This window comes from Malaclemys terrapin, chromosome 7, assembly GCF_027887155.1.
Source record: "Malaclemys terrapin pileata isolate rMalTer1 chromosome 7, rMalTer1.hap1, whole genome shotgun sequence".
Classification (NCBI taxonomy): Eukaryota; Metazoa; Chordata; order Testudines; family Emydidae; genus Malaclemys; species Malaclemys terrapin.
Genome location: NC_071511.1, coordinates 36651623 through 36674066, shown reverse-complemented (window position 1 = coordinate 36674066; position 22444 = coordinate 36651623). Strand labels below are relative to the sequence as shown.

Sequence of the window (22444 nt, the reverse complement as noted above, 5' to 3'; positions counted from 1 at the left end):
CAAAGTGGTTTCAAAAACTTATTTTTTAAAATACCAAATAAAAAAAAACAGAAATAAAATATTTTAACCAAAAACATTTTGGTCTCCAGGTTTTCCTAAGTAAATAAATAAATAGACGAATACATGGAATATATTATCAAAATATATTTTTGTGAATATATTCATTTGCAATGAAAAGCCCATTTTCTCTGAAAATACTTTTTGATGAAAACATTCCAACCAGCTCTATTTTGGTCTTTTTTCCATCTGCATTAGAGGTGAGAGAAGAGGAAGCTTTCATACAGCTCCTACTATTGTTTTATGTTCTACAGCTGTCAATATATTTTACTTTACTGAGCATTTCAGAACACTGCCCTCTGTTATTCAGCCTTGCATTGGAACTGTCAGCAATGAAAATCAGAGCTCATCCCGGCATCTTTGATATCAGCCTAGCAACTTTGGAATAGAAGGCACTGATATGTACATATGAATATGCTGGAACTGGGCAAAACCCTTGTCAACTTTAAAAATTAAACAAATGAACCATAGACAATCAAAATGTATGCTCCTCTCAGAACTCCTGACTTCTTCCCATATAAAATAATCCGAATTAACCAGTCAAATTACATACGTGGATGTGGAACTTGTTTCTGACCTTAACTTCCTTCCACCACCTTGAAAACTTAATGCTGACATTAAGTCTCCCCACATGAGTAAGTCCCATTATCATTAATTGTCACCATTCTATAGCTGCTCCATGTGGAAGCCCCATTGACTTCAAAGAGAGCTCTGTGCAGAGAGGAACGACAGAATTATCACAATGCGAGTTAATTGATCATATTAATGGAAGAGCAGATCTGGGTCTGTGTGGTTTACATGTGCACATTGATGGGAGAGTAGTTCCTTTCATCCCCAGTATACCCAACCATGCAAAAATAGAACAGCTGCATACAATAAGGACAAGTTTCAGAGTAACAGCCGTGAGATAAGGAGATAGACTAAATTCTTCTATGAGACCCTCATTAAATTTGACTCTTATACTCTGCTTTCCTGAGTGGTTTGCCTGGACAGATGAGAGAGGAGAATTTTGCCCAGAGGGCGTCCCTGATTAAGTATTTGCTGGCTTTTCTCACATTTGGTCACACTTTTACCATTATTTATTGTTGGAATGGTCACTCTTTAAAACACTTGTCAATTGCATTAGATAACTAAATAGCTTTACCTCAGTCTTTGCAATATTCTAGGTCTTCCGTACAAGATAGATACAGGAAAGTTTAAGGTCAGTCTGCTGCAAGTATGGAGGTAATCATAGCCATTTATCTAAGTTAAATGAGTATGTTTTTAAGCGTGGCATTTTATATTTACTATTTACCTGGGCTATAGACATGCATGGCACTTAGATTTAATCCATTCTAACACACAATTTGATGTTGGCAGAAAAAACAGAAAGGAAGTCAATTTTTTCCAGACTTATTTATCCCAAATACCATAATGACTCCTCCTTTGTGAGCAAATATATATTTGAAACTGTTTATTTTATTCTTACCTGCTTATATGGAAATAACTGACACACAGCCAAACTGCTCCAAATAAACTTTTTATGGCCAAGCAATGAGCCTGTGGTCTATAAAGGCTTAAGAAAGCAAAACTGACATTGCATTAACTAGATTGTATTTGATTGTACTTTCTCGGTTGCGGTGCTGAGATTAATATGTTTACAGAAATAACTTGGGCTTTATTAGGGAGTGATAGCAGGAAAGGTATAAGCACTGTGTATGCAAAATTCAGCTCTTCAAGAATAGAAGAAAACCATATCGTCCAAATAGCCTTTAACTACATAACATACATAGCTTTAAAATGCCTTTTAAGTGCTTTTTCCACCCCATAATTTGTTTGCTTTCAGCACAGTTCAAGATTTGTGAATAGTAATGAATTTTGAGGGGGTGGTTTACATATGTCTGCCTTGTGGCTCTTTGTTAGTTTGACAATTGAAAAGAGTGAACTTAATTTACTAGTAATTTAGTTTATTGCTTAACACAGTCTTCATGTGGAAGTGTCAGCCTGCTCTGTGACCATGACTTTGTCTTACTTTCAACTGAATATTTTAAAATCTGTATTAACTGGTTTTGGCCCTTGTTACTATAAATAAATATTTAACAGATTCTCAGCGTCTTTGTGCAGGGACAATATGTTGTGCATAGTGAAGAGATGGTAATGAGACACTAAGCCACACTGATTAGCCTGCGGCCCCAGTAGAACCTTGATTGTGCAGAATGACATTGAGCGTGCTGTGACCTTAGGGACTCGGAACCCAGTCACAAGTAGAGGGAGTATAGATTCATTAAAAATAGCATGATTTCTTTCTAAATTCAGACACAGAGAAAGGTAGACTCTCCAAATAATTAGAAACAGACTCAAGAGAAAGATTTTAATGTGGGATGAATTGTTTCCATTCCCTGACTCCACTTTTCTATTAAAGATTTCTATAGTGTTTCGAAAGATTCAAGAACTGTTTCTGGGGCTGTGAAGCAATTTGGCTGAAAGGATTGGTCTATACTGGTGAAATGTTCTAGAAATTTCCCACAGCTGCTAACACCAGTTCATTTCCACAGTGGTAACAATGTTGAAAGTGCTTGTGGAGACTGTTAACTGGAGTTTTAACCACCATGTCATCTAACTCTGCTCAGAGCATATCTAATCAATGTGGTGCTTATGACAGCAACAATAGCTGGCAACCTGTCTATGCTACAGCTGCCAATGTTGCTAACACAAATAGTGCTGAACTAGTGTTAGTAGTGGTGGGAAATATTTAGAAAAAACCCCTAGTTTAGACAAGGTTTGGTGGGGCTGGATAAGCAAGCAACATGGGTATTGTTAATAATAAAGGGTCAGAGCTGACATAGGTAAACCAGGCTGTAACTCCACAAATTCTATCAACAGCAAACAGGGGAACTTCTCAATAGGCCTCTGAGAGAGGCTGGAACATCTGGCCGCTGGTAAGTCCCAAACATGTGAAGTAACTTCTTAGAAGAAATAACATTACTGAGATAAAGAATGGATACAAATCAAAGTAACCCCTTGTGGAAGCTGTGCTACATTCATTTTTCTAGATGAAGGCCTGTAGGACAAAATCTGTATTTAAGTGAAGGACAAGATGGACTTGAACAGCAGTTTCAGGCATTTGAATAAACAAGGAAACCAAAAGGAAGACAGCACAAAGAGAAGGAAACCTCAGACAGAGTCCTCAGTTGAGATACCAAAGAGCAAAAAGAAAATTGTACATTGTGGCAACTATGAGGAACAATAAGAAGAGAGAGCAAGTCTCAGGGGAGTCTCTCAACCACTCCAGTGGTTATTCTGCTCTTGACAAGAAGCAGAAATAGAAGGATAACAGGACAAAAGACATTAGCCAGTCCAGTGGGCCAGAAGCAAGCACTGAAGAGGAACCAACAAAAAGAATTGGCCCAAAACATACCTAGCACAGATAAAGAAAACACAACCATGTACTGTCCCTAGGGTTGCCAACTTTCTATTTACAGAAAACCGAACACCCTTGCCATGCACCCTGCCCTGAGTCCACATCCCTGCCCTGCCCCTTCTCAGAAGCCCCACCCCCTCCATCCACCCCCCCACCATCCCCGTCGCTCTCGCTCTCCCACCCTCGATCATTCGCTCATTTTCCCCAGGCTGGGGCAGGGGGTTGGGGTGCGGGCCCCGGCTGGAGGTGTGGGCTCTGGGGTGGGGTGGGGATGAGGAGTTTGGGGTGCAGAAGGGGGCTCTGGGCTGGGGGTGGGGCCGAGGGGTTTGGAGTGTGGGAGGGGGCTCTGGGCTAGGCCAGGGGGTTGGGATGTGGGAGGGGGTATGGGATCTGGTCTGGGGGTGAGGGCTCCAGAGTGGGGCCCAAAATGAGGGGTTCAGGGTGCGGGAGGGTGCTCAGGGCTGGGGCAGGGTGTTGGGGCATGGGAGGGGGTGTGGGCTCAGGCAGCGCTTACCTCAGGCGGCTCTTGGAAGCAGCAACATGTCCCTTTCCCTCCTAGGAGCAGGGGTGGCCAGATGGCTCCTCATGCTGCCCCCAGCCGCAGGCACTGCACAGTTCCTGGCCAATGGGAGCTGCAGAACTGGCACTCAGGGTGGGGCGGGGACAGCACGTGGAGCCTCCTTGGTTGAACCTGCGCCTAGGAGTGGGAGGGACATGTTGCTGCTTCCAAGAGCTGCGTGGAGCTGGGTAGGGAACGTGCCAGCCCTACCAATTAGACTTTTAGCGGCCCAGTCAGTGGTGCTGACCGGAGCTGCCAGATCCCTTTTCGACCAGGGGTTCCGGTCAAAAACCAGACACCTGGCAACCCTAACGGTCCCCAAGGAATCAGGATAAAAGATACTACAATAGGGGGAAGGCTAGTCCAAAGAATGCTAGAGAATTTCCACTTAGTACCTACACAAGAAATAAACTTGAAAACAGTCAGAGCTATTACTAAGCTATTGAATAATCTCCCAAGGGAAGGGGTGAAAGCACCAGTATATGAGATGGTAAAACAGCACTGGACAGTAGAATATGTATTGCAGGATCACCTTGCAGTGGCAGGGAAATGGACTAGATACCCCAAGGGTCTTTTTCCATCTTCAGTTTCTATAGAGTTTGCAAGGGCCTTTTGGGTAGGAAGCAGAGGAAGTCTGCACTGGCTTTAGTGGTTAGTCACTGTCAACTAGTCTGGAACACATGCCTGTTTATGCAGGTCTTTTGCAAAGTGGATCATGTATGCACTGTAACATCAAGGCTGGCACAAAGGCCTGTGTCCAATTAGATTTTTTCTGATCTAATGTGTTCACATGGAGCTTGAAGAACAGGTGCAGCAAGTGGTTACACAGTCTATTCTGAGTCCAAAAGAGTCTTATGAAAACCTGAATTCAGCTAAGCCTTAACTATAACTTTGCTATGAGCTCATTGTCTTTCTCCATTCACCAGCAGAAAGAAAAAGGGGATATTAGGCCTCCACTGCAAAGTACTACATAGGAGGAAATAATATTCCGGACAGCTATCAAATTAGATGTAACAGCATCGGTCAATTTGTCTTTTAACATTTAAACAAGACAGTCAGTCACCCTCTTTATCTTCTACGCCATATAGTTCCAAAGATTCAGTGGGGACACAAATAGCTTCTTCAAGTGTTGCGCGTGGCAACAGACACCAACACCTACTACCAACCCCCACATTCTTCAATTACATATTTAAATGTAACTGTTGTATGATAAACCTGTCTGGGCATGTATCTATTAGAGTTTCTAAACCCCAATGAATATGGTGTCCAATATCTATTCCCAAATGTTTTATCAAAATCTAAATGATATACTTAGACCAGAGGTTCTCAAACTTCATTGCACCACGATCCCCTTCTGACAAAAAAAATTACTTCATGACCCCGGGAAGGGGGACTGCCTGAGCCCTGCCACCCAGGGAGGGGTGTGTGTGGGGGTGAAGCTTGAGGGCATCAGCCCTAGGCAGACTGTAACCTGATCCCCAGGGCTGAAGCCAAAGCCTGAGCCCTGCTGCCCTGGGCTGAAGCCCTTGGGCTTTGGCTTCAGCCCCGGCCCCCAGCAAGTTTAACGTCACCCTGGCCACCCCACTAAAATGGGGTCACGACCGACTTTGGGGTTCCAACCCACAGTTTGAGAACCACTGACTTAGACCATTGTTTGTGTGTTTTCAGAGTATAAATTCAGTCTCACCCATAAGTCTTGTATTCTAGCAACATTACAAAGAAAGTTATTTTTAAATCAAACAATGGGACCAGATAAAAATGGATCCCTATTTGTGCTCTGTCCTGTATAAACACAGAAGAGACAGTGCCGTCCCTCGAGAGTTTACAGTCTAAATCTTGCTTTCTTTATCTGTAGTAGTATGAAAGGGACTCACCGAACACCACTGTTGACCTGGAGATGAACACAATAAGACACAGACACAGCAATATGGATTAAACGCAGAGGCTGCAACCTTACGAAAGTGTTCATTAACAAATTAGTTTGGGGTAATGGCACTCCAAACCACAGACGGCAGAAGAGCTTAACTGTGGATTTCCGCATGACCACAATAGCCACTGATAGAAGCAGATGGGAGGAGGAGGTCATTTCCTCTTACCCACCAGCTAAGGAAATGGGCTCAGGACACGTGTTTCAGACTCATATGAGGTATGGTGTTAAAATGGGGGAGCCCAAGCTGCATAAAACAGAGGCTGTCACTCCCTTTACGCCAAACCAGTGGCCAGGACCAATGCCTGAATAACTCCCCAGGCTGAGGTTCAGGCCCACAACTGATGCATATGAACCTGCAATCTGCTCTGGAAACCCACTACAGGTTGTGACAACAGCCTATATCCCCCAGCCAGGCCAGACATCCTGGATGCCGAGTAAAAAACCCCACAAAGCTGTTTGCCAGTTTTGGTGTGTGAGAAAAGCCCTTCTAGACCTTAAGAAAGGCAATTGACAACACAGATGATCCAAGAGATCCAGCACATCTGTCTATGGGATGGAAGAGGGGCAGGAAGTCTGGGTGCCAATTTATGCTTCCTACACCTGGGAGACTTCCTACACAATGCCAAGGAGCCAATCAGCTCCCTGCATCCCCTGAAATGACCAATAGGACCATAGGGGGAAGGAACAAAGCTTGATCCCACCATTGTCCCCCTCACACTCCTGCCTGAGACAGGGACGGCAGACAGGGCATGTGTGGTGTGGATGAACAGCAAGCACTGCAGGAAGGGATGAGATAGAGAATCAGCTGCCACAGACCCCACAACGCAGACTTCTGACTTGTCTTGCCCTATCAAAATGCTGCTGAAGCAAGTGAGACAGGCAATTACATGATCCACAGCTTCTATATATATATATATTTGGCTGGAACCTCAACCCCTCATAGGTCCCCTCTGCAGTATTCTGGAAGTGTCATGGGGACGTAAAGATGCCTTAAGGCAATAACTTTGGATTCCGCTAACAGACGGGAATCTTCCAGTCATGTGCTACCTGCCCCGGCCCCGCTTCCCTCACAGAGTAGGGGATGTTCCAGTATGGGCTGGACTGGAGGTTGGACCACAACTTCACAGCCATTCCAGCAGTACCCATGCCAACCACTGCAGAGTGTTTATGATTTTGTGCAGGTCTTCAGCAACCAGATGAACGTCTCCCTTAAATAAGCTTGTCTCTCCCTCAGTGGGGACTGCCTTCTTAAAGATTCCTTTTCAACATGATCCTGTTTGATCACACAAAGCAGGGTCGAGAAAAAACCAGCTTCCTCCCTCAGAAAGCACTGGAAATCACAAAGCTGTATCATCAAATTGTTCAGATAACACTTCCTTTTTATTCTATTTAGGAGACATTTGTGTAATTCAATCTTCTTTGTGATTAGATATAATGATTTTAATGTGTCCTATTACATGACAGTTTTCCTTTAAACTTTCACTGTAGTCTATAGTGTCAAGAGGGGAGAGACTTGTAGGGACTGATCAGCATAAGATAACGGCAAGGGCAAATCTAATAGCTAAGTACTAACCATGTGCTGTGTTACAAACTTCTTATACTATGTGACGTACCATGAAGAGTATTTCTTTGGTGATCTATGGTGGGTGGTGAGGGGATGCTTGGGCTTCTCACTGGATTTCCACAATTTTGTCTTACTCACATTAGCCACTCAATGAGAATCCATGCATTGGGATGGAGAGAGAGCCACACTGAGTTGCAATACACAGTCCTACAGGTGATTTCCTGTCTTACATCATCAACTCCATTGAGTCACATCAAATTCCTATAGGAAAACACTCCCTTTCTTTCAGAACAGATGGCTGCAGGACTTTGACTGCTTTAAGTGAATATCTACAGCACTATACACCTTGATGTTGGTACAAGTACATAATCCTTTGATTAAGCTAAATATCATGGTCAGACACTCTATGGAGGGATAGAAAGATTTTAAATGCCAAAAGAAAACCAATGTTCTTCAACTAGCAGCTAAAAATCATAATAGGGATCAAGATTAATTCATTTTAGCTGCAACAAACTACATCTTGATCCTGCTTAAAAATAAAGATCTTTAAAGATATCACTTCTTGTCTACCAAGTGAAACATTTGAAACAATAAATAAGATACAAAGTTATGCTGTCTCCAAAATGGTAATAGCTTGGGGAAAATAGCTGACACCCTCTATAAAATTTTTGATATGCAATACTCCTTAAATCTGGGAGCAGTATAGTATACAATCAGTTTAATGCAGAGGAAAGGAACAGCGGCCTAAGATATTAAATGTTTAGAACATTGTACAGGATATTGCTCAATGAATAACTGTTGTCGCACAATCTCTTCAATGCAGATAGGAATTTCTATTAACTAGTCAGCATATAATGTACTGTAGAAGAAATGGAACTCACTTACAGTGAACTTTGATGCTGTGATATTCCACTGAGCGAATTATTAAAAAGATTGAAAGTCCCAGATTATTTCACTGCACTGCAATGTGCAACTCACAACTAGTGATAACAGTTTTCATTTCAGTAGCACCTTGCTGATGAGGATCTCTAAAAATTTGCCCACATTAAAGGATTCAGCCTCAAAATGGGCCATTGTACAGGTGGGGATCAGAAGGCTTAATTCTCTAACTCAATGGCAAAATTTTCAATGGCAGAAAGATCATGCACTCTCTCTCTCCCCCTCTCTCTCTCACACACACACACTTACTTGATGCCACAAAGAAGTGGTGTAGTGGAGCTGGGAACAGAACCCAGGCCTCCTGACTCCCAATATTGTGGTTTGGGCACAAAATCATCCTTCCATATTTTGGTTTTCATTTTTAATAAATCTCCAGGTATTTTGCCTAATTCATGTCACTAGCCTGCACTCTTACAAATAGTCCTGATGAAGTCAGTGGGAATGCTCGTATGAATAATGCTTTCTAGCACTATTGAGAGTCACAGAGTTGGAGCCATAATAACATTTTGTAAGGAAAATAATTACTACAATACAGGGCTCCAATATACGAACATAATAACCAAATTCTTGCCTTTTATAACTCCAGGCAACTTCAGTGGAGACACAGTAGGGACCATTTTGGCTCATTATGCCTTAGTACATGCAAAAACATATGAACTTTCTGTGAGTAACTTCCATTAGTATTAATGGCATTCCAGGATGTCTCATTTCTCACCCACGGAATGAGAAATACCCATGTGTTTTCCAACCCATTCCTAACCACGGAGAAAAACGCAACATGTAAAATGCCTAGTTCTGAAACAGTGTCGTGTCTGTTTTTATAACTTTGCTTTTCCACAAGACATAATGGGCTATGTTCTGTCTCTGTACATTCATAGTTATTTCCTCAATTGTTTAAAGGAATCTCTGTCCTGAAGGCACTTGTGCAATTACTTAGCATACAAAACCAAGGATAGAAATCAAAACAGGCAATACCTTTTCTGTATAGCTAACCCCCAGCTCCCAAAATATGACCTCCCACATTCTACCACCCAAATCCCTTCAACCCATCCCCTTAACTAATGAAGTGGGCCTTGGTTTTCCCTGCATATCTGCCAAACCTCCTGGGGGACAAGATTCAGAGTCAAGGTCCTCTCCCAAAATATGCCCTGCCACCAGCCAATTCCAATTTGAAACCAGAGAGCTGTTAACTAGGGTACTTCCTCTGACTGCAACTGCAGTAGTGCCCTATGAGGATAGAGGCAGTCTGTCTGATTAGTCATTTAAAAAAAGAATATGGAGTTGACAGTCTCAAACAAGCACAGAGTTTGGTTCAAACTATTAACTCCTCCCCCTATTTCATGTATGCTAAGTTAAAATCAAACCCATAAACTAATGGGAAGCCCATGCAGATGTGGGTGTGAGCACTGGTGTGATATCTGGTCTGGATGAAGCTCCATTTAACCAATGAGCAGCTGTATCCTGCACTAATATAAGAAGTATCAGTAACTGTATGTTTCTTAAAGTTCGTAAAGTCTATTCCCCTTGCAGCAATGCATGTGATCTAATTCCAAGGAGGATGCTCCTTCAAAGATCTCCCAGAAACAAAGGAACAGGACTCTTCTACCCCATCTACCTGTGTAGAGATTACAGACATTTCATCACAATCTCATTAACAGCGGTATCGAAGGCAGATGACAGATCTAAAAAAATAAGCATGGATGTGTAATCTTCATCCATCACCAGGACGAGATCATTATAACCAAAGCAATTAGAAAACTGGACTGCATTGATTTCATTGGGGTTGCACAGGTGTAAATAGGAGAGAACTGGGCAAGATTTTTTAAAAATATGGGCTAGATTCATAGCTAGTGTAAACTGGCATCAGTTGTATTGAAGTCGACAGAACTACATAAGTTTACAGCTGAGGATGTAGTCCATATACTTCTAAACTGCTTTTTTGTCACACTAATGCTATCTACTAATTAGACTCAAATGCCTATAAGATGAAGATATTATTGAACTTTAAATGCTTCCCTTAAAAATGGTCTCTCTATTTTTCTCTGTTCTAATCTACACTACATACTTCAGTGACTCAGGCCGCAGTCCAGGAAAGCACATAAGCACGTGCTCAATTGCTGTTGACAATAGGGAAACTTTACTGAACTTGACCTAGCAGAGACCTGAAGATTTCACAGAGTTCTGCCAGGCATGTGCATGTACAAGAGGGGGAGACTCTCAAAAGACTGTTGTGTTGCCAGTGGTAAATCACATCAAGCTTTGCTACCCTTAGAACTTGGCATGCTTGTCAAACTTGCTAATGATTCAAAGAGCAGATTATATGAGCCTATCCCAGCTAGCTGATTGTGGGGGGAAATGCTGATTTATTAGAATATTTTTCTGGCTCTCTATCTACCATGTAACAAATGACTAAGAGCCCTGAAGGGGTTTCACCTCAGAGGAAAGAACAAATCAAAGAAAAACAAAGGTCTAGGAAGTCTTTGAATGTACTTTCTATCTGACATGCCAGAAATGTATGTAATTTATGTTGGGCTGCGTGCAAACTAACTGTTTCCTTTCCTTCCTGTTCCTCCGCTTTAGGGATGAGCGCTACATATCACAAGGTTCTAGGATTCCATCAGCTCAGGAGTACTGGAAAGGCTGCAATGTGATTATACGAGTGCACCGAACCATTCATCCTTCTGTCATGCCTTCCAGACAGAGTTACAATCATGGTACTCTGATTAGATTTCAGATTTATATTATAAGCAATAAGGTGAGAACCCAAGTTATTCTAGCAAGACCATAAAGTAATCACACAATATTTAGATTGGGAACTACTGTTGTGTTCAGACACCCAGTAAAGAGCATAGAGGTGGCTTTACATATCGAGGACTGCTGACTGGTGAGCCTGTACATTTTCTACACAGAATGGGCAAAATTACATAAGGGTACCAGAATTTGATTAATTATAAAGAAAGCTGTGAGCAATTAATGTTGGGGCAATAAGGAAAATGAGCTCATTAAGAAAAGCTCTAGTTTGAACTTTGTGGTAAAATCTCCTGCAAGAAAGGATTTCACTAGAAGCCTTAGAGGAAATAAGTTGGCCTGTTCTTCAGTAGGTTTTTTTTTTTTTTTTTAATCACATCCCGAAGTGTCAATAACTCTGCCAACCAAGACTTTTCACCCACAGAAGGGCTGGCAGCCACATTTTCAAAAGAGTTCACCAATTTTGTGCCTCAGTATTTGGATGTCCAACTTGAGACCCCTAGCATCAGATTCACTAAGGGTACATCTACACTGCAGTTGGGAACTTTCTTCCCAGCTTGGGTCAACAGACAAGCACCAGTTCTGCTTGACCTACCTGAACCCTCGTGGTATGTATTCAGGCAGCTACCCTGCGCCACCACCCTTTGCTACTCCCAGCTACACTGCTATTTTTAGTGCCCTAGCTTGAGCACAGCTAGCATGTGTCTATTAGCTATGCGCAGAAGCACATTCCTAGCTGCAATGCAGAGATACCCAAAGATGCTGCAAGTCCTCTGTGCCTCTGAAAATCAGGCATAAAGGGATTGTCTACACAGCAAAAGCTGTGCAGGGGTGAGCTTAGCTGAGCTAGTTGGAATCCAGGTATTGCACAGTGCAGAGTTCAAAGCAGGCTAGAGAGCTAAGAACGTACCCAAGTCTGTGCTGGGCTTGTACTACCTGCACTGAAGCCTGCACTGTGATGTCTTCACTGTTATTGTTACCTGCACTAGCTGGATTCAAGCTAGATTGAGTAGGCTAGCTCGGGCACAACTTTAGCTGTGTAGACATGCCCAAAGTGTCTTAAAGTGGACACCCAACGACTGATGCAAAATCTTCTGAAAATCTGGTCCTTATTGACTATCCAGATCAATGCCATTCAAGATGGCAGTTCACCATAAGAACTAGCCAGTTCATGTTAAAATACAGTGTTTAGCAAACCTCATTACTTGAAAAGCATTTTTATTACCCCAGAATAATTTCATACAGATCCGCTGCTTGTTGCCAACTCTTATTGCCAGTCCAAGCTCTCCTGATTTCTTTGCCAATTTCTTTATTTAAGAACCATAAAACAAAACTTACCCACATAACACACCATGGGAATTTATTTATGTTTCCAAAAAAGGAAGAGAGAATGCACTGCTGATGTATGGCATCCAATTGTATATAATTTAATTTACAGACATTAAAAGTTTCCAGAACTACTGTGTTTAATCTTTCATGAGGCAAGTGTCCAGGATGGTAATGTAATCTGAGAATTGAAATGTTTGAAAATGCCTTGTTTAACAATATGGCTAGATAATTCTCAATGTTGTGGTGCGTTAGATATATACTAGAACAAGGCAAGGGGGCAGATCTTCACTTTGGATTTAATTCCACTAAATTTTACAATTATCTGAATATATAATGGTATGGCTGCATTAGCTAAGAAAAGGGTATTCACAGATGTTTATCGGAATGCAAAAAAATGTCTAATTTAGTCAAAGCCCGTATTTTTAACCATAGTTTGGTTAGGCTTTAATAATTACATATAAAGCATTACTGCTGTACCCACAGAAATGTGCTAAGACACACAATTTTAGATGAATAAAGAAATATGTTACTGGGATATCATAAGAACATAAGCTTAGGAATTCATAGCTGACTCTCCCACTATATATGTACCAAGTTTAAGATGGTGTCTTTTCCATAACTAATACATATGGATGTTTATTACAGTCAGAACAGGATAAACTATTTACAGAAATATTGTATTGGAGCATTTTAACCCTTTTTCTGTTTATAAACCATCTGTGAACAGACTTTGATGTTTATCAAAAAGAACGAGGAGTACTTGTGGCACCTTAGAGACTAACACATTTATTTGGGCATAAGCTTTCGTGAGCTAAAACCCACTTCATCGGATGCATGCAGTGAAAAATACAGTGGGAAGATATATATACACAGAGAACATGAAAAAATGGGTGTTGCCATACCAACTCTAACGAGACTAATCAATTAAGGTGGGCTATTATCAGCAGGAGAAAAAAACGTTTGTAGTGATAATCAGGATGACCCATTTCAAACAGTTGACAAGAAGGTGTGAGTAACGGTAGGGGAAAAAATTAGCATGGGGAAATAGTTTTTACTTTGTGTAATGACCATTATTTGAAAGCACTTGAACACTTTATGCTTATGGGGTTTTTGTGTGAAGAATATAGTTTGAAAGGAGGTCATCTTTGACTAGGCACTATCCTTGGCATGTGACTGATCACCTAAGTCACATGATATTACTTTCGCTATACAGTAGAGGACAACCAGGGAGAGATTTCAGAATGGCTGCATAACCACTTTCAGTACAAACCCTCACACAAACTTCTGCTTTTTACAAATATTCTCACATGCATGTGCACACACACAAAGTCACTTAGTATATGAATGATCATAGAATATGAATATAAAGGAGAAATGAGTAAAGCTTAAGTGGATTTGTGGTTTTATTCAAACAAAAGTTTGTTAATATTTTCTAGCAGTGTATTCCCAGCTACAACTGTACTGCCATTACTCTTACATTCAGCTCCACAAACACACAATATAGCACAAATGTGACTGACAATGAAATGGAGACAAAGGAGGAAGAGAAGTCTGAGACAGCATCTCAGTCTGTCTCCCAGAGCTCCATTACATTATCTCCTGAAAGCATGGCACAATTTCCTTCTGACTGAATCCTTTAAAAATGTCATTAGAGTGTGGAGATTTCTACAGGAGTATCTCCCGCAGATCTACCGTCACAAACACTATAGCTACTGACAGCAGAAAGAACAAGTCAGGTTAAATACCAAATACTTTTATGGCTAGAGTTAACCCTGCTGTTGGGTGGTGCACAGCTGCACTATCATAGCGGTACCACAGAGAAGTACCTTCCCTGCTCCCACGCCATTCCAGCAGGTAGTAATCTGCTACTGAACTACACCTGTAGCAGATACATTTCAACCTCCCAGATGAACTTTGCTGGTCAGCACTTTGGGTGCATGAAACCAAGGTTCTGCCTATTTCCCACCTTTCTCCATCCACTCCCTGCTCTCCTCCTTAAGGCACCGTGTAGAGAGCTGTTAGCATGCTGCACCTGCTCATTCCCACATGACTAGACCTAAGCTCTTTAGAGACTGTGCAGGGGCATAGAGGGGATTTTATTCCCCTTTAGACCTCTATGCAGACATTCAAACAGACAGCATGGAGCCACAGTCTGGGCCATATAATCTAATTTTTCACAGGCCATCACAATACTGTTTTGGATCTGCCGGAGCAGCAGTAATCCAAGTCACAAATTCACGTAGTTTTCAATCAGTTCCTATAGATTCAGTGGTTACAGTCAAACACTGTCAACTGTTTATTTGCATGCCAACAAATAACAAAATCAGTCTAATTCGATTAATATTTGAGATGAAGTCAGGCTTCTAAGAATGTTTACCATGGACCAATGTGAACATGCCCTTTATTTCCCAGGAAGTCACTTACTGTATATAAACTGCTAAGTGGGTTTAAAGAACTACATACACAATACTTCAATATTATGATTAATGTGCCGTTTCTTATTACATTAATGTGCTTTATCAGTCAGTCATAAGATGAAACTTCCCTTAAATAATGGACACAGAAACTTGTGAAGAGCACACATAGTGTAAACATTTTAATAGCTTCCCGCCTATATTTCGCTACAAACCCTTTGGACTGCCAATGGGGTTAGAATTTTGAAAGCAGCTTTGTTTGCTGGAAGAAGAGGATTAACAACTTGTAAATCAAACAACATGCAACCAGCAAACTTTTATAGAACCTGAAAACAAATACAACTGGTTCTACATCAGCATGTCTGCTGCAAAATAGATTCATACAGATTAATAGATTCCAAAGCCAGAATGAACCTTTTTTATCATCTATTATGACCTCCTGTATAACACAGGCCATAGATCTTCTCCAAAATAATTCCTAGAGCAGATCTTTTAGAAAAACATCCAACTTTGATTTAAAAATTGTCACTGATGGAGACTCCACCACAACCCTGAGTAAATTGTTCCAATGCTTAATTACCCTCATTGTCAAAAGTTTATGCCTTATTTCCAGTCTGAATTTGTCTAGCTTCAACTTCCAGCCATTGGATTGTGTTATACCTTTCTCTGCTAGATTGAAGAGCCCATTATTAAATTATTAAATATTTGTTCCCCATGTAGATACTTATAGACTGTAACCACCACATTGTGCACCAGAGATGACCAATGGCTCCCTGCCTGCTACCTGCTGTAGACCACACACAGAGTTTGGAGCACCTTTGCATCAGGAGTATATTTTCTTCCTGCTATTTTTAGCTCAAAACAGGGAAAACAGATAATTATAGTGAAGTGGTGAAATTGTCTAGAAAAAAGAATTGTTCCGTATTTTTCAAACCTCCCATCCCAGACAGGTTTCAGCATGGCTGCCACTCTCTTTAATTTCACATTTGTTACTCAGGCTTTAATTCTTTGGCATTAGAAAGTTAAGTGCCATAACAATGATGAGATAGATGATCAGTCAAACCTCACAATACAGCATTTGGCTGGAGCAGCCACCACTTTCATCTTTGCTTCTAGCCCCAACAAGTCTGAATTGTTTGTATAGAACAAGATGTTTTCCAACCCAAGAGTGTGGTAGGAGGCACCTTGTTTACACGGAGACTGTATTTACAATAAAAGCATTTGTTTTGCCACCATAACAGCCCAGCCAAGGTTCTCAATGGCAAAATTAATGTAAGACTTTTAGAAGACAGAATACATTTACTGGTTGTGAAAGACAAGCGACTAATGAAACGTGAAACTAAAGCATGGGAGCAGGTAGACTGGTTTGAAGTACAGTGACAGGTTCCTACTGTTTCACTTGTGTAACTAAACCTCTGCTTTCTTTGTTGTTCTTTGTTCATCCCTGAGCCTCTGATGAAAATGTTAAATGACTGGAATAATGCACAGTCTCTGATACTTTATTATTTTTAAAATAGGCTGTTTTTATGCCTTGAAGCATTAAACTGATACAATTTAACTCACCAGTTTACAGAGAAGAAAAAGGCCACTGCAGCTATACACTCTGCTGTTCACTTTTACTCTGGAACACAGCAATTTACTTGCAACAATAAATTAAATACTGTTTCATTGATATCCAATGACTTGTTAAAAGGGTTTTAAAAATATTTTTTGTGAAAGATATGATTAAAATAGAAGATTGTGTATATGTGGACTTTGGAAAAGCCAAACTCATTTGAGGAGAAGCTTTGTTTACCACAGTAGCGATCTTGTCAATTTCATGGCCAGATGATATCGACAGGCCTCAGCTGACATCTCACAGATTAACAAAGAACAAAGCAGAGGGAAATTGCTTTAATCAGTCACTGCGTGGCCAGCAAGCAAGCAAACTTATTTGTCAGAAACATCTGCTGCATCCAAGAGAATACACAATGTGCTAGTCGCCCATTCTCTCTCCAATGTTACAAATACGTTACCTGTTTAACACAGACATTGTGGGATTTAAATGGATGAAATTATTTTAAAATGACCTTTCTGGTGCAAGCATAATTTTCTGTTACAGCAGCACCTACTATGATCTTATGATGAAGGGTTAGTTACTGTATCTGTGTCACACTTTTTCCTGGGACACTTTTTCATCCAAGGTGACAGCGAATAAGCTCAGTTTTCAGGTCTACAGCTGCTCAAGGGGAAGGGGTCTGAGTGACTGCTTGGAAACGGCCCCAGGAGTGGGGGACGGAAAGGGGAAGGAGGAGAGCGAATTTGCTTGAGAAGACTGGGCTCTACACACAGGGGTCATAGATGTGGTTGATTTTATCTGCTTTATTGTATAGGTGCATCAGCTAAAAAATGTTTAAGACCACAAAATACATGTGGATAACAAAATGAATGAATACCATAATGTGATTGGAAACCACCCAAAATACAGTACACAAACATTAGAAATTAGAAAAAAATAGAATTAAAATACAGCCAAGTCTTCCCTAAAAGGCCTCGTAAAACCTCTCTTTTTGTGCATAGATTGTTTTCACCTGCAATAACAGAATCGGAATCTATCTAAGCAAGTGGCATTTGCACATGCATGTTGGGCATTTGGACTTCTAACTACCCAATCTGTCCTTGTAAATACATTTGCACGTTCAGTCTCTGCCTTTTGTGAACACAAATGATTGTGTGTACAGAAACTCCAATTTACTTTAGGTTGAGCTCATAAGATCAAATGCATGCTCCATTATTTTACGTCTTATTCTCTCCTACTCTACTCACCTGTCAGATTTTATAACTTTGTCTTTTCTTTTTTTAATCTCTGTCCCCACCGTGGCATCTATTGGTGTTGCAGATTCATTTGGGATTTTCAAAGAAAATGTACATGATATATCAATAAAAGGATCAGCAATAGGGCTGACATACAAGGGGACAGTGTCCCTTTTTGAAATGTGCCACGTGTCTTCATTTAGGAGCCTACTCCAATACCCATTTAAATCTATGGAAGATTCTCATTGGACTTCCTGGAGAGGAAGGATGGACCAGTGGTCAGGGTGCTACCCTGGGATTTGGGAGACCTAGACTGAATTCCCTGCTTTGCCACAGACTTCCTATGTGACCATTTAGGCCCAGATTTTTAACAGTATTTAGGCATTGTTGCACTCAGTGTCACAACACCCAACTGATTTAGGAGCCTAAACCTTATGTTCAAAAGGGATTTAGGTGCCTAAACTCCATTGGCAGTTGATATAAGTACCAAAGGCAGAGATTGACTTCAATGGGAGTTGGATCAGACTCCCAGAAGTTTCCTGTGATCATTAATGCTTTTCTTCAGTAGGATCCCTTTTACCATGTGGTTTTTAACAGAGACATCCCTTAATGAATAGCCACCATACAGTTTGCCATGAGCCTTTACCATACAAGATGGAGGAAAACAAATGAATAGATGCCCCATTTTCCTTCAGTCGTTATCCTTCCCCACTGCCTAGGGCAATAACCTAAAGAGTAATCTCCTACAGAGATTTTCATTTAAGAATCTCAAAGCTATTTCAAGGATTGGTAAATATTATCATTCCCTATGTTACACATGAGGAAACTGAAGAGCAGGGTGATTAAGTGACTCATCCAAAGTTACCCAGTGGTGGAATGGGGAGGATAAATTTAGCCCAGGCATAAACAGCCACAACTCCCATTGACTTCACTAAAAGTTGCGCTTACTTATGTCCCTCATAAATTTGATCATAGGTCTCCTGCTTCTCAGTTGCTGTATTCATCACAGCATGCTGCCTCCCTCTGATATCTGCTAAGGATACGTCCCCTTCCCCCAGGACAGCTGATTAAAATCAGTCTGGAACTTTAAGATCAACCTGTACATCAACAGAGGTAGGAACTTCATTTCAGAGCAGAGGTTGAGTCTGTATCTTTGTCAGCGACCAGAAAAAACAAACTTCTAATATGACTCAGCTAAACAGGGTTGTTTTTGTGTTAGATGATTCAGACTTTCTCTGCAGCTGTATCTGCTTACAGACTTCACCCAAACAACACTACTTGCTGTACTGGTGACAATGCCCATTTTGCAAATTTTGGAGTATCCACAGATCAACTGAATCTGCCAGACATTCTTAAAGCTGCTTGTAAGGGAAACAAAGTTAACAGGGACAAATCACTTGTAAATGAGGGCCTGATTCTCCTTTGATTTATGACTATGTGCATGAGAAATAGCTCCATTGGAGTAAATGGAGTGATGCTGGGGGTCCAAAATATTTGTTTCATATCTTGTTGCTGTTTCTACCCCAGAAGAATATGCCCAGTACAGTTTTCAAAGAAGATTCCATATAAGTATATTGTACTGTTATCAACTTCATGAGTCAAAGCACTTTCCTAAGGATAAATTCTATGTTAACTTAATAGGGGAAAGAGCCATATATAGCTGGCTAACAATGAAAACTGTCAAGACTGCAAAATGCATACAGTCAATAATATTAATAAAAAAAAAACACAGAGTGTTAGCGTTCAGCAAAGAAAAGTTTATGGAGCACAGTGGAAAACACATGCACATTTTGTCAGTTTATATGTCACTCCTTCTCTGTCTCCACATAAATAGCAAGTAATAAGTGCATAAAGGTGCAGGTTAACATACATTAATTCCTTTTTATCTGTGATTCATGCTCTCAAAAGACAGTAAAGCACGATGAACAAATACTGTGAAAGCTTTGAAATGCACTGCCCCAGAGCTCCCTCTAGCAACCATTTGCAGGAATCTTAGTGTCATGTAAAATCTGTCTCTGTTGCTCATAAAAATATTCTTGATTAGAATACTCATAATATCTACACATCTAAGAGCAAATAAAAGGTGCATTTTGTATTTCTATTACAGTGATTCATAGTATTTTTCATGCCCTAGTGTTTCTATACTTTGCAAACTTATATTTCCTAAACAATTTAAGCATTTGTAATGAAAAGATTAAAAGCAACGGTTAAGCATGATTCACCAAAATGAGCATTTGAATGTAATATGAGCATGAAGCATTAAATAGCAATTTTCAAAACAATGAACAACTGAATCAAATGTGCATCTGTTTAATCTGTGTCTACACTGGAATGACAATGTCATATGTCATCAACACACTCCACAGATTTAATCAACTGGGTTTACGTAGTTTGAAAGCTCTTTAGGACAGGGACTTTCTGTGTGCAATGTGTGTATACAGTGCCTAGAACAATCAGGCCCCAATCCCTGACTGGGGCTTCTAAGAACTACTTCAATACAAATAGCAATGATAATAATTTACATTTTAATTGGCATGTATTGGAATTACAGGTCATTTCCACATATCTGTTTCATGTAAGGACCTTTCTCACCACAATGAAATTGAACCACTTATCTTTTGTGAACCTTGAGTTAGTTAAGATCTTGGGAAAATTTTAAAATGTTGATCTGAATCTGTAATGACATCTATACGGAACTGTTTCTGCAAACATCCTCTCCATTTTATTAACTCTTCCAGGGACTTAATTTTTTTACTCATATAGTAGACAGTTATATAATATTTAGATTTTCCTAATAATGAAAGTTATTTTAAGATACAATCTACTTTTGGAACATAGGTTGCAATGCATGCAAAGTACTGAATGCTGTAATGTATGTGCATTGTAACCAAAACCATCCAAAAAAGAAACATGACTAAAAACTTAATATGATCACAAAAGAAGCCCCTGTATTCAAAATGGAAAAATAAAAATGAGCCAGATCTTAATCAGTACCAATTTGCAAGTGCCTAATAAAACATTTTCTATGTAAAACCACCCAAGCGGCAGCTCTTCTTCAACCCTTCACCCAGGGGCACTCTGTAATGCATTCACACAAAATAAGTGAATAAAGCATGAGAACAGCAGCTAAACGATTTTTCCCCAGCCTTCCATATCAAAGATGTATGTGTTATGGTCCATTTGTTGAACGATTCATTCATGCACAACTAGAAGCATCCTCCACACTCCCAACTATGGAAAGCGTATAGAAATCAGAAGAAAAGGGAAAGACAGTTTACAGTGCAGCCCTTCCCTTCCATTTCATGACAATGTGCACCGGTTAGGTCATCTGCTTAAAACTTGGATGAGGTAACTAGAAAAGAATTCTACCCAGTTCCAGTGCTGAAGCCTGAGATATACAGCATGCTTTATTTAGCTAGACATTATTTATTTAAAAAGGGAAATGTGTACTTCTGCATATCTGACTTTCACTGCATCAGTGGAGGTCAGCTTTTCTGGTGCAGAATAATGCATGGTTTGAAGATAGCATAGTTACTGACTTGAGAGTTTTGTATGCCAACAATTTCTGAGGACACAAATTTTGCGTCTAACTGGAAAGTGCAAAATGCAGACAACACCAAGTGATCGTATTGTCTTTGCACCAGATAATAGCACAGATCTGCCTTGGACTGCCTTTTCTCATGAGAGGCAGTATTAACTGTAACTACATTCAAGATGATGCTTTCTCTTCATTGCAAAAGGACTGACACCCAGAATGAATGTTTTTGGACTTTCATGTACATAAGTCTTTCCTCTATTTTTCTTTAAACAAACAAACAAAATACAGATGAGAAGATCTCACAAATCCCAGCCTGTAGAAGAGAATAATTACTGTGCTTCAGATCAGTACACTGAGTGGAGAGAGGTAATTATTGTTTACGCTAGTGACAGAGATAAGCAAGTCAAAATAATACAAATCCCTACTGTTTCTAGCCAAGTGTAACAAGTCTGTGAGAAATTCCTGCTTAATTAATGGAAGAGATAAAAGGCTAAGAAAATGTCAGTGACATGCAGACATTTTAATGTTCTACTCTACCTAACACGGTAAACATGAGAACACTAATACGTCTGTATCAAAAAGGAGAAATCCTTTAAACAACAGTTTCAGCATGCATGATCTGCAAATTCCTCATAGAGAATGAATGCCCATTAATTCCACTGTAATGCCATATGATTGGGATCCACATGAAATAGATGTATTCAATCCCCAAATGTAGGCTCAAGCCATACAGTGCTCTCAATCTGCACACACAAATTGAGGGTAGTGTAGAACCTCTTACAAATGCACAAAGAGTACCAGGGTTTGCATTCCTTAAGGCCAAATTCTTCCCCAGGTATGTGACACACTTATCTGGGGCATGGTCATGAAGTTAAGTAAATGAATAATCTAAAGATTGGCATAACATGGGGTAACTGGGAGAAAAACTGAGGAGCACGCAGTCTAAAATTCTGTCCACTAAATGCACAGGCACATTTTTGGCCATTCCTGGACCTTGAATTGTGTGTGGTGTGGAACAAGAGAAGAACAGGATGACCCTTACCCTGCCTTGTCTTAGTCTGCTTCCTGCCCTGATTCTACTGGTCCCCAATCCTTTCCATCCCCTGTCCTTACAACTATATATAATTAAGAGAAAACATCAACTCTTTTGCAAGTCTTTCATCCTACCCCCCA

The 22444-nt window shown here is 40.4% G+C and overlaps 1 protein-coding gene across 6 annotated transcripts in view; it reads right to left on the bottom strand.

Moving 5' to 3' along the window:
• Positions 1–22444, bottom strand: part of IQSEC1 (IQ motif and Sec7 domain ArfGEF 1) — a 685614-nt gene that overhangs the window by 249849 nt on the left and 413321 nt on the right. The gene's annotated exons all lie outside the window — the stretch shown is intronic.